The sequence below is a fragment of the Carettochelys insculpta genome, chromosome 15 (assembly GCF_033958435.1).
Source record: "Carettochelys insculpta isolate YL-2023 chromosome 15, ASM3395843v1, whole genome shotgun sequence".
NCBI classification, from domain to species: Eukaryota; Metazoa; Chordata; order Testudines; family Carettochelyidae; genus Carettochelys; species Carettochelys insculpta.
In genome coordinates, this window is record NC_134151.1 from 21,067,118 (window position 1) to 21,080,866 (window position 13,749).

The following is a 13,749-nucleotide window of genomic DNA, read 5'->3' on the forward strand; positions in this document are numbered from 1 at the left end:
ACAACTTTGCCTTTTAGGATGCCATTTCTTTCTGATTCAGATGTGATTCTGAGGAAGGGATTCTTTATTTATAATGTACATTTGCTCCAGAGGGAAAAATCGCCCATGGGATTCCTTCTATAAATATCCCAGTTTAAAGGGAATTTTGCTACATACATTTCCGTTTTTACCTTTTGGTACATTTAAACACTAGTATTTGGATGTTGAATTTTCGTAGGAAAGAGTGACAAAAAATGGCTGACAGCCCCTGAAGGGGCCCATTTTTAGTAAGGATCTACAGTTGTACAAACACGGTGCCATCCACCTGGCATGAATATCTCCTTTAAATAGGTCAGGCTTCAGTTTTTCCATCAAAGGGTGAGAGAGAATCTCTCTTCAGCCTTACAAAGCAGAAACTGTATATTGCACTTGGCACACATAATGGGCATTAATGTTTTGTTGCCACAGCAAACAAGTGGCTGTCTGGCTTTATAAGCAAGTACATGAGGGCATGGCTTGAAAAGAATACATATTTTCAATTGCGATGTTTGGAATTAGTTCATATACACACAGTACTTTGCATACAACTAAGCCACCATGGTCTAAGAGTTTAAATACAGTCTGTGAGAGAGGACATGCAGGGTTCCTCTAATCCAGGATCTGACATATTGGAATCAATTCCCTTTAACCTTTCCATGCTTTGGATTCCCCACCCCATCTGTAAAATGGGTATAGTAAAACTGGCGGATCTCTGAGGAATGTTACGAGGGTTAATCTTTAAATGTACTTAAAACATGTAAATTGCAATGTGGTCTTATTATTTTTATCATAGTTGTTTGGCTTTACCTGCATATACAGTAAATAAGAACAACTTCTTAAAGAAGGAGTTGCTTGGGAAATGTTTCATTATAGATTTTCCCCCAATTTTTCATTACAGGGACATTTATTTATTTTGCTTCTTTTCAGTGGTTCTCCTAGGATCAAAGCTACATTGCGGTTGAGTGTATAAATCACCCTAGAAACTCCTAGACCCACAGATGCAGTTGCCATACAACTCCTATCAGAACTAGTCAGAGATTTTCAAACATTTCTAAATTTCTTCAAAAGGAAAAACCCAGAATATTTGGCATAATCATGTTTCCAGTTTCCAGCTTTCTCTTTCTTTTAGTGTTCCATCCAGCTTGGGCTTTTTCACAGCAACAGTGACCAGAGCATCTATGTGATGCACCTCTAGACATGGGGATTGAAGATTTCCAGGCTTTCAAATTATGTGGACAATTCTGCATAAGAAAACTTTAAAAAATGGTGTCAGCTAAGATAAATCTCAGCACAGGTGAATGTGCTCCAGTGTACAAGTGCTATGTGTTTATTTTAATATGCACTTTCTTGTGCAGGTGCTTAGACAAATGACTTACTATGTAGGCAATTGTGGTTCAAGTCCCTACTCTACCTGATTTGCAGCAGAGGTTTCTTCATCCCAGGTCACACTAACTCAGGTAAAATAGGGGCTTGAAATTCCCACATCACAGGTCCATGTCCTAAGTATCAGGCCACATACACCTTTAAATGTTATCGTTAAACTAAATTGTGTGGTCATACCTGTTGGAGCCAAGGGTGCTGAAGGTGCGGCTGCAGGCCCAGCACGAAGTGGATTCCATTTTATACAGGTATTTATGGTTTAGCTCAATGGCTCTCAGCACTTCCACGACAAGTTCCACCTCCCTCATTCAGCACCCTCGGAAACAGACTGGTGGGAATGAGGGAACTTGATGGATGAAGAGAGGTCTCCTGTTCTGGCCACCCAGTCTGCTGCCAGCTTTTCTTTGGACCCCCTCCTCCCACCTCCAGCCCTAGGGCCCCCTTACCTCCTGCTTGGACCTCGGCCCCTACTGGGCCAACACCGACCTGACCACCTCAGGCTACTGGCTGTGGAGATCACTTCAGCCCTAGTCAGCCTGCCAGACATGGCCCAGGCTCCGGGGCACCAGCTTCCGACATGGCTATGGCCAAGGCCATGTGGCGCCAGCTCAGCCCCGACTGGGCTTCTTGCATACCCTCCCAAGGCTGGCAGCTGGCTGTGGCACAGATTGGGCTGCCGGCTCAGGCCATGGCACCATGGAGATTGGCTGTGGCATGGGACAGGCTGCTGGCTCTGGCCCCAGCCCCATGGAGACCAGTGCAATCCCTTCCCTGTGGGCTCCTGGTTGCAGCCCCAGCAGCCTGTCAGCACAGTCCCAGCTCTGCAGGCTCCGGGTGCAGCCCTAGCCCCATGGAGGCTGGCTCTGGTGACTGTGCTTCTGGCCAGCAACACAAGCCCTGCTGGGTTCCCCCACCCAACGCAGCCAGGCTCTCTGTACTAAATTCCCACTCCAGCATCTCTGGTCCAGTAACATCCATGATCCTTCCAGACGATGAATGTTGCCAGATGAGAAAATGCCAGTTTTGGGAGTTTCAACCTGTATAAAAAATTGTTCTAGTATTGCTGGGTGTGGTTTAAAACCCACAGAAATCAGGGGGACTATTTTCACAGACTTCAGTGGGATCAGGCATCTGGATTCAAATGTCAGCCGCTTATTTCCATAAAGTGTTAGAGCAGATCAGACTGAATAGGGTAAGTGGGAAGCATTTTATAGTTTTAAATATTGCAGAGCATCCCTTATTTTCATTCCAGAACAGACAAGTTATCATGTGGACTCTTTTAGAAGCCAATTATTTCATTCTGGGGAAAATCCAAGCTGTGCAGATTTTTCTCAGCATTTCCTGCACATTTCTATTGGTCCTGTTGTTTACCACGTTAATAGGCTGTTGAGCTTAATAAGTTAATAACATATTTCAGAGAGACTTGCAGGGTCATGATGACATGTGGCAATGAAACACAAGTTCAGAACCAAGAAAAACAGAAAGGAAGTAATACATATTTTGGGGGAAAAAACACTCACCCTGCTAGATTTCAAGAGAGAGACAGAGAGAGACTCACCAAATTTCTGCTGCCCTGACTTCTAGCCCTTTAGCAGCAATGAAATGATAACAGAGATGGACACCTAATTCTGGAGAAAGTCCTCCTCTGCTGATGCTAGCTATTGGTGGCTCTAAGCAAAAATATTTTTCTACCAGCACCCTCACACACCCCCACACCCAATTACTCCTAAAGAAAAATAAAGGAGCCAGAAAATGGCAAATGCAAAGACTGTAGTGCATAGTTTGAGAAACATTTTTGAAAAAAGGTTAATTTAGTATTATGAGAGCAACTGGTAAGCTTGTTAACCTCATGGGACAGCTCAGAAATAGCCAACCATTTAAAAAAATGTTGTCAGCATTGAAAGTCAGTACAATAGCAAACAGCCACTAAAGGTTAGCCAGAAAAAGCATGTGGACACTGAGTTTTCTACTTGTTGTTTGAAAATGCATGTTTAAGTATTTAACACATGGCCCACATTCAATGAAAATTCCCCAACACATCCTATTTGCCAAGCCACAGAGGCACAGATCTAGTAAACCTAAAACACAGAAACCTAAAATGGAACACATTTATTTGGCCAGAACATCTTTCCTTCGTTGCAGGTTTGCAGAGGTGCTCCGGTAGGGATGGCTGTGTTTTGTGAAAAGATGGGGTTTGTTCTTTAGGTGACTGCCTTGCAGGGAAAGCTGGTAGGAATCTGATAGAAAATAGCCATTCTGTAGATGTTTATGAACATCAGCGGGCAGGATGTAATAGAGAATGACATGCCTTCAATAAATAGATTATAGTCCATACAATTGTTGTATTTTGCAATACATTTACATAGAACTTTATTAGCAAACTGTCAAACTGTATGGCTGCATCTACACTAGCAAGTTCTTTTGAAAGATTTTTCGAAAGAGCCCATGGAGTGTCTACACGCAAAAAGCATTCTTTCGAAAGTAAATCGAAAGAATGTGGTGCTCCTCTCAAAATCATTCTTCCTTTCCCGTTTCAGGAAGAGCACCCCCATTGGAAAGCTTCTGTCGAAAGAAAATGTGTGTGGACACTCTGCAGGCCCTTCTTTCAAAACAATAGTCTTCATTTTCGATCCCTGGCCTGTTCTTTTGAAATAGTGGGGACTGTGTGGATGCTCTCTTTCGAAAGAGCGGAAGCTATTTTGATCTGCTTTTGTGTGTATGTGGATGCACTCTTTCGGTGGAAGCTGTTTTGGAAGACCTCTGTAATGTAGATGGTTGCAGCTGGCAATAAGGCTAGAGGAGAAAGCTACTGAATGTTTAGTGGTTGAGGTTAGAGATGAATGTATAGTGCACCTGGTGTCAACAGGAAGGCTTCAGCTTCCTTTACAATGGGATGCTGCTCCAGAAAGGCCTGCTGGGAAATGATTGGGCCCACCTAACCAAAAAGGGGAAAAGCATCTTCAGGCATGAACTCCCCAATCTAATGAGGGCAGGTGACTAAATCCCACAGGTAAGCATAAAAACAGCAACCTTAGCAGAAGTCTCAACATTGAGGGATGAGGGAGAAGTAAGGAAACAAGGATCATAGGAACAAGACAGAAATCTGTGAGGAAAATGTGCTCAATATTTAAGAAGACAATATGAAATGCAAAGATTATGGTGAATAAAGAGGCAGAACTGGAAATATTAGTGCATTAGTACTTATATGGAATCATAGAGACGTGTTGGGATAAGTCTCATGACAAGATTATTGGTAGGGAGATGTATAGTTTATTGAGGAAGGGCAGGCAGGACAAAAAGAAAGCAGTGATGCATTATACATCAAGAACATTGTAATGTGCCCAACAGTAATGCAAGAGCCTTAGTACAGTCACAAGGCAGACTGTTAACAACCAAGGAACAAATCCCTACCTGGCTGTGAGTTCTAAACTTGGATTTCACCAACCAACTGCACCAAATGCAAACTCCTCAGGCATGTTAGAAGCCTTAATTGTCCCATTTGATGCACAGGTCTTTCTTGCCACCCAAATGAGTATATCTCAGTGAAAGATGACTCCTTGAAACAAGAACTACAGCAATATTCAGGTTACTCCTCATCCCAAAAGGATCAGTCATCTACAACAGGTCATGTCTGTATTTCACATCGAAGACAAAGTTTGTAGCCAAGCCTGTAGTGAACTATATGAACGTTTATTAAACATGAAAGGGAAATTAGAGAGGGAGTTATAAGGTTAAAATGAGCAAGCAGACACATGAAAGAGTTACAAAATGTAATGCAGGCTTCTATAATCAACAAGAGTGGCCTTTAGGCCTCACCCAGGCTAAGCAGGAGGCGATTTCTTGCTGATGTATAGAAATGCCTTGTAACATGCCCTCCTTCCCTGACCTCCCACCCTGCCACTCCAGCCCTCTCCTCTGGCAGGGGTGCTGATGTACAGATTGAGCCAGAGCAGAGGTTCATGGAAGGAAGAAGGGCTTCTGCTTCTTTCCTCGCTGGCAGGGTAGGAAAGGGAGAGCAGAAGAACAACTAGCAGCTCCTCCAGCTGCCATACCGCCCCCAGCTCCACCTCCCACAGATACTATGGAATGAAGAGGGGAAGGGAAGAGCATGGATGCCTGAGGCTGGGGGTCGAGTCAAATGGGTGTCATGTGAGGAGCAAACATGGCCTCCCTTTAGCTGATGTGCTCCCTCCTGTACCAGGAAGGAGTAGTTTTATTTTCACCCTGGGTGTCCCTAGATGGCCTGGCTGATTTTGGTTGCAGGTGTGTGTGTGTGTGTGTGCGCGTGTATGGCAGGTGATTCCCATGCCTAAGGCACTAGTTCAGAGCATACATTTGAACGATATGAAGAACTTAAATATTTTCTTATGAATGGTAGACTGCCATTACAAGTGAGACTAATGAATGCAGCAACTTACAAACATTGCATAGTCCAAACACTCAATCTAGTTTTTCTAAAACTGATACCTACTTTGAGCAAAATTAACATGCAGGTGAACCAGTCTGGCCTCCAGCCCTCAGCCTGTTAATTCTTAACTAACTCATCCAGTCTTGGCAGGACCTGACACCTGATTTGCCAGCCTCACATCAAGAAGAAAATTTCATCAATTGTTTAGGTGTTTCCTGTCCCATCCCCCTCTACGCAATCCTGCAAGATTGTCTTCATCAGACTCTTACTAAACATTGGTGTCTTCCCTAGCTACAACAAGTAACAGTTCATCAAAGCAAGAAAAAAATAACACATCTGAAAGTCTTAATGAATCAACCACGCACTATCACTCTAGACTGCCAGCTAAACTTAGTTCTGTTTGTTTATTTTTATTCTCCCATTTGCTCGACAGAATTTAAACTCCAAATGATGAAGAATGGTTTCAAGCTATAATATTCAGCCAAATATTTAAAATGCTATGAGAGAGAGAGCAGTTTTAAAATGGCAGGTTAGCCAGACCAAGCAAGGAAAGCTTGGTATGTTAAGTCAAAGATAGTAACATCTCTTTGCTTAGGAAAATTAGTTCCCTAAGTGTACTTGCCCTTTAGACTTCATTTTAATCCCATGTATCTTTATCAGTTTTAATAAATGGATTTATATTGCACACCAAATTTTAAAATTACCTACTCTTGAAAGGCCTGCCTATCAAATGAATCGAAATAGATTCTCTGTGGAAGTTACTGCAGTGCCAATAAGGATTAATTAAAACACAAGTGTTCTTTATTGTGTGCTAATTGTGTAATTGCTATTCAGTCAACCTTCTTGATTTTTGTGTGTTAAATAATCATAGATGTATTTCACCCAGTCTCACTGTTTATTTAGCCAATTAATTAAGGAAGAGGGATATTCTGCATTTATTAGCATTTTAATTGAAGAATTGTATTCCTTATGGCCCAAACATCTACTTATGTTCAGCTTTTTGTGTTCAGCTCCACTCTTTGTTAAGGGACAAACATTCCTAATTGTACCTACTACTGACTGAAAAAACATGTCCTTAAAATACTCAGTACAACTGAACTTCACTAAAGCTAGATTATGAAAACTATGGGCCATGTTCTCAACTTCCCAGTTATACTGACAACAATCCACAGTAACTCCACCTAGCTGAATGGACTTCCTCTGAATTTATCCTGCTGTGTCTCAGGTGAAAATATGGCCCAAGAAGTTTAAACGACAGAGATATGTGTCATAATCAAGAAAGGGAGCTATAGTCATCAGCTGGTTTTTAAAAGGCCTTCAGCTTTTCTGTATGGATGACGTTTTGGTGTGCAATTTCACAAGTGAAATTCTGGCCCCATTGATGTCAATGGCAAAACTCACTGAAAATAGTGGGTTTAGGATTTCACCACGGCTCTGTCTACACTACAAAAATAACTTCAAAGTTGCTTACTTCGAAATACAACTTCGAAGTCAGCAACTTCAAAGCTGAGCGTCTTCACACACCCTGCTTCGAAGTTAAGCTTCAAAGTAGGGCACTATTCCATTCCTCGAAATGAAGTAAGGACTTCGGAGTTGAGCTCCCTACTTTGAAGTTTACTTTGAAGTAAGGGAAAATGTGTGTATACTCTCTGCGGGCTACCTCAAAGTAGTGCCTAACTTCAAAGATAACTTAGAAGTGAGTTCCTAGTGTAGCCACACAACCCAAATAGTTAGACCTCTAACTCCCCATCTGAATATTTAAGTGGTATTTTCATGCTTAAATCCAAGTTTTAGGGCACCCAAAATTGCCATAAACGAGTGCTCAGGTATGGAGTGACATGTAGAGCAATTTGGAGGTTGCGTTGAAAATTTGACTGCGATATTTTAATGAAAACCAAATCTGAATCAGATCTGGCTGCTTAACCTTTTTGTCTTCTTGACACATAATTATGTGTGTGGGCTGTTAAAACTAAAAAGAAGGAGCTGGCATTTTGTTTTGTTTTTCAAAGGGGGTGCCTGGAATTTATCTAGTGCCTATGTTTTCAAATGCTGCTGTGCTGATTTGATGGCTCATAAAATTTGTGTTCTAAGTCTCCCCTGGTGAAAGAGCTGAACCATTGGGCTCCCAGAGCTCATTCAGAAGCTGCAATAAGCTTTGTTTCAGACACTAAAGAATTTCACTCTAGTTCTGGGTGAACTGGAAAAACTCACTTTATCCCAGTCATTTGTCCATTAGGTTTGGATGGAAAACAGTAAAAAGCATTTGCATGCTTGATTCAGGGTATGTCTAAACTACCAGGAAGATTGATCCAGTGAAGGTCAATCTTCCAGTGTTCTATTTTGCGTGCCTAGTGGAGATGCAAATATCTGGGTTTGGTAGTCAATCCCTGTACTCCTCAATATTTCAAGGAGTAAGGGAGGTTGATGGGAGAAATTCTCTAATTGACTTCCCTCTGTGTGAACAACCAGGTAAGTTGATTGCAGATAAGTTGATTATAGCTATGCAATTGCCATAGCTGGAATTGTGTATCTCCAATTAACTAAATTCCCTAGTGTACACCAAGCCTCCATTGTTTTCTGGCTTGTTTTAAAAGGATGAGAAAGGAAAAGATTGTCTATGATCCTAGGAAATGGATAGGCAACTTTCCATACTCAATTAGGCTTTTTCCCTTTTGATGATATTGCCACAGAGCAGTTGAAAGCCCTCTGGCGCCACTACACCCCTTATCCCCACCTCCATATTCTTCTGTGGGGAAGGCCATTGTTGTTCATCCCACTTTATTTTCTCTTCATCCTGAGCCTTAAACATGCTGTTTGCTATTGGCTACGTCTACACGTGCCCCAAACTTCGAAATGGCCACGCAAATGGCCATTTCGAAGTTTACTAATGAAGTGCTGAAATGCATATTCAGGGCTTCATTAGCATGCGGGAGGCAGCGGCAATTGACGCAGCTTGCCACCGCGCGTCTCGTCCAGACAGGGCTCCTTTTCGAAAGGACCCTGTCTACTTCGAAGTCCCCTTATTCCCAGCAGCTCATGGGAATAAGGGGACTTCAAAGTAGGCGGCGTTCTTTTGAAAAGGAGCCCCATCTGGACAAGACGCGCGGCGGCAAGCCGCGTCAATTTCGAAGTGCCGCTGCCACCCGCATGCTAATGAAGCGCTGAATATGCATTTCAGCGCTTCATTAGTAAGCTTCGAAATGGCCATTTGCATGGCCATTTCGAAGTTTGGGGCACGTGTAGACACGGCCATTAGGACCTTTAATGAAAACCTAGCTAGATAAAAGCAAAGCACTGCTGAAACATAGCAGCACCATGCCAAAGGCACCAGCCCAGCAGCCTGGTGATAATGTTTTTTGCCAAGAAGGAGATCTGGCTTTGATTGCTGTGTTTGGCCCCTTGCAAACCTGCCTGCTCTTAGCTGGAAACACACTGATGTTGGCGTGCTCAATGTTTTATTTTACAGTGACCCAAAAGTATGCTAGATACCTTACAAATTATAGGGAAAACACAATGGCTGCCCTGAAGAATGTCCAATCTAAGAAAATGGATCCCCCAAATCAAAGGGAATGGGCAAAGCAAGACAATTCCAGTAAGACTGGGATCAGTGCACACATCTAGATAAAAACTTGTCAGATTTTTTGTTGCTGTGGGGTGTTCTTAGCTGCACTTCTACTCATGTTGTAAAAACTTAGGGTTTATTTATTGGGGGAGGCACTAACTGGTAGTGAAGTAGATGAGCTGAAAGGTGGGAGGAGGAAAAAGTAGGCAGGTATGGATGTATTTCACCCAATCTCACTCTTTATTTATAACCAATTATTGAAGTTATTTATTGGGGGAGGCACTTAATGGTGCTGAAGTAGAAGAGGTGACTGGTGGGAGGAGGAAGATGCAGTGGAGACTGAGAGTGCAGGACGTGCAATGAAATGCAGAAGCTGTAATGGGAAAGGAACAATACACCATAAACAACAATCGGTCTCCTGAGTTTAAATGTCAAGCATAGAGAAAATATGATGAAGTCAGGAGGCTACGAAATGGAAAAAAACATACTTTTGGCACCAATACATTGAGTAGCTGCCGCTGGGACTGATGCTTTCTGGGTCTGGGATCTATGTGGCAAAAGGTATGATGGAAGGGTCCCACTTACTTTTCTGACTATTTAGATGCAGATGGTGCTGCCCAATTTGAGGAACCTGGGGTTTTCCAAAACCAGCTCCCTGAAAGCTCTTCCTGGCTAGTCAGTACTGCTTCCCATATGGGGGGAGATGGCTGGCCTGGTATGTATTCAGGTCCTTCTGAGTCCATTTCAGTTTCTGGAAGATCCTAAATTTTTATTTCTTCTTTCGGATCTGGCCGATGCTGGCTGTGAGGAAAGGAGCTCTGGGAGTCTGAGGAGCAGAATTTGATTTCACTTAAGAGTACTTCCTTTTATCAGCCAAGGCTAGCATCAGTAGGCTCTGAAGGAGAGTCCCATGCTGTCCTTGTCAGAGGATGATGGTAGCATTACTCATGACAAGGCTCATGATAGCATTACCGGGATCCTTACAGGGAAGTGGGAAGTAACAAAAGTTTGGGAAGTGGAACAAAGGACAGTGAGCTCCTCAGAGTTTGGTGAGCGTCACAGACCAGCCATATAGGGCTCATTCACATAAAGGCTCCTTTACACTTCCAGAGTTCCTAGAATAGATATATTGTGTCGTAATCTCCTTCAGGCTGTGTGGTGCAGATTATTTCAGGGCCTTGGCCTGTAAGTGAGCCAAGGTGCCAGGATTAAGGGAAACAGGCAGATGGCAGGGACTGGGAACCCAGCAAGCACTTATACAGTCTTTCTGTGAAGCATTGAGGATGCTGCGAGGAGTACTGGAGCGTGGACAATGCGACAGAGAGAACTACCAAGTGATATTTTTCTGCTTGTACTCATTACACTTCATATTTATATTTGTGCCCAGAGTGGGAATGTTGAGAAAGGACCAAAATAAAACAGCATTGTGTTTTGAGAGGCATTCCATTTGACCACAGCAAGGGACAGCAATAGGCTTTTACTGTGTCTTAAAGGGAAATAAAGTGAAACTTTTTTTTCAATGCTTGTAGATTTTGGTTTTCTTTATTGTGTCCTGCTGTTAATCTGGTGTATGAAATGTCAGAGTGAAAAGAGGGAAACTCAGACCATGGCAGGGAGGTGGGGAAGCTACTTCCATGGGATATGCCAGTTTCAGCATGAGAAAGAAGCTGGTATTCCTACTGTTGGCACTGGGGTGGGACTTCCAAAGCACACCGTGCCTCTATGGAAATTGAAATTCATAGGAGTTTGACTGCCGGCTTGAGAGCTCATAGGATCCATTCCGATTTGCATTAAACACCACCAAAGGACACCATTGTGCCTTTCCATGCATCTGCTCTTGTGCTCCCTCCTCCAGTGAAAAACTTAAGTAATAACATCCTCTAATAATGCTTCACCTGGGTCTGCACAGGTCTTGCACCTTCATTTGGCGTAACGCATGGAGATGTCAAACCTTGTGGTCTTTCAGCTGCCGGCAGCATCTTCTTCCAAACAAAAACAACTGCCTAAGGCTGGAAAATCCCATCCAAAATTATTAACTTGATTCATTCAAAGTATGAACCATGGACATGCCAAGTTGTTCACAATGGTGTCTTGACAGAATCCTTCAGCATAGTGTTGGGAGTGCGACAGGGGTGCTTACTGTTACCTTTCCTGTTCTTGATCACAATGGACTGGATTATGATCAGGACAACAGTTGTCCATCAATGAGGCATTCAGTGGACACTTTTCAAACAGCTAGAGGACATTGATTTTGCTGGTGATGTCACCGTCCTTTCACACCAACATGAAAGCATGAAAGAAAAGGTCACAACACTAGACAAAACTGCCTCAATGACTGGACTGAGCATTAACAAGGGAAAGACCAAGACAATGAGGATCAACCAGTCCAACAAAACCATCATCACACTGGGACAGGATGACCTGTTAGAGATGGAGCAGTTCCCCTACTTGGGGAGATTATGGGTATAGATGGAGGAACAGATAAGGATATCAATGCCAGGATAGGGAAATCAACAGCTGCATTCAAGATTCTCCATCCCATATGGAGTTCACAAATAATACTTCAAAGACAAAACTGCGGATCTTCAACACAAATGTGTAGAGTGTGCTCTTGTATGGACGCGAGACCTGGTGTACTAAAAAGTCATCAAATCGTAAGCTACAGACATTCATAAATAGATGCGTGAGTACATTCTTCACTTCAGATGGCAAGATGTCATCGCAAATGAGGAGCTTTGGAACAGAACAGGACAAGAACCAACTGACATTGAAATCAAGAGAAGAAAGTGGAGATGGCTAGACCACACTCTCAGAAAACCATCATCCAGCATAGTCTGTCAAGCTCTCAATATGGAACCCACAATGAAAAGGCAAAAGAGGAAGACCTCAGACAATGTGAAGAAGGTCTACTGAGACTGAAGGACAACAACTGGTGTACTCCTGGAGCCAGCTAGAAGTTTTGTCCCAAGACAGAGTGAAGTGGAGGAAACTTGTAGATGACCTATGCTCCACGTGGAGTACAAGGGTTAAGTAGTAGTTGTAGTAAAGGTTGGAAAAGGAGGGGTAGCTAAGCAAATAATGGAGAAAGGTTTAGTGTCAGTACTGGGGTCTGATCCAGTTCTGTACATCTCGGAATGACTTGTCAAACTCTGCTTGTGGCTTGGATGCCTTTACGGGTGAAATGAAGCTTAAGTTTTGGTTTGACAAAGTCCTGGCTGGGATGATTTAGTTAAGGCTGGTCCTGTTTTGGGCAGGGGGCTGGACTTGATGACATCCTGAGGTCTCTTCCAGCCCTAGGATTCTGTGATTTATCCCTGTGATGTAGTACGCAGATCCCACTCTGGGCAACAAAGGTATAATGAAGTAATATGGGCTCATATGGCCCTCCTTTGCCACACCTATGAGAGACATCAGACTGGGAAGAGTTTAAAAGCGGGTCATCAAGGCAGAACAGAGATGAGAACTTCTCTTTAAACTTCATTTCTTGGAAAGAAGAACTGAAGGTAAAAGATCTTTAGATGACTGCTGCTGGTGGTTCCTTCCTGAAGAAATTGAGAGCCAGATGCAGGCAGGGTTACTTCTCCTTTTTAGCCTTTGATCCAATCTTTATAGTCCATTGTGATCCTATCTTAGGGCCACTGCTTTACAGGGTACTCTGAAGAAAGAGAGCTTTAGCACACCTGTGGGCCAATACATTTGTATTATCTTCTTTTTGTGTTCGCTGACAGTCCTGCAAAGGGCAGACTGTTCAGAGTTTAGCCAAAGAGCTCAGCTTCTTATGACTAGCCTGGTGTTTTTGAACACTGGCACGTAGCAGTGCAGAAGGCCAGGTAAGTACAGCAACCTAGTCTAGGGAGCATCCTGGGGGAAGAATCTGGTATTTGCCCAATAAAAGCAGTGGTACATGTGGGTAACTGTGGAGCCGACAGCTGAACCTACATTATGCCTGCTGATTGACTTAGGAGTTGTTTGCTGAACAATCTCTCAGTGGGAGAATGCAGACGTGGAACAATTGGGAAACAGGAGACAGAATTTGCAGACCCTCTTGCAGGAGGAATTGGCAGTTTAGACACATAGAAGTGGTTATTTTTTGTCCTTGAGCTATATCCAGCATTTTCAAAGCAGGGGTATACGTAAACACATATAACCCTAGTGCTCAGCTGGGAGCAAGGAACAAGGGAGTGTGAGCAGGGCATGGTCCTGAACAAGAGCCAAGCCTGTTCACACTGAAGGTCCAAAAGTCCTGATATGGATCCCACATGCACGATCAGGAGCTCCTCTATTGCCTCAGCTTCACTAACTCTGCAACGCAAGCTGAAGCCTCTACCCAGCCATGGTGCATTTTCTACTTTTACTTCCCTTCATTACTGTCTGCTGCCTT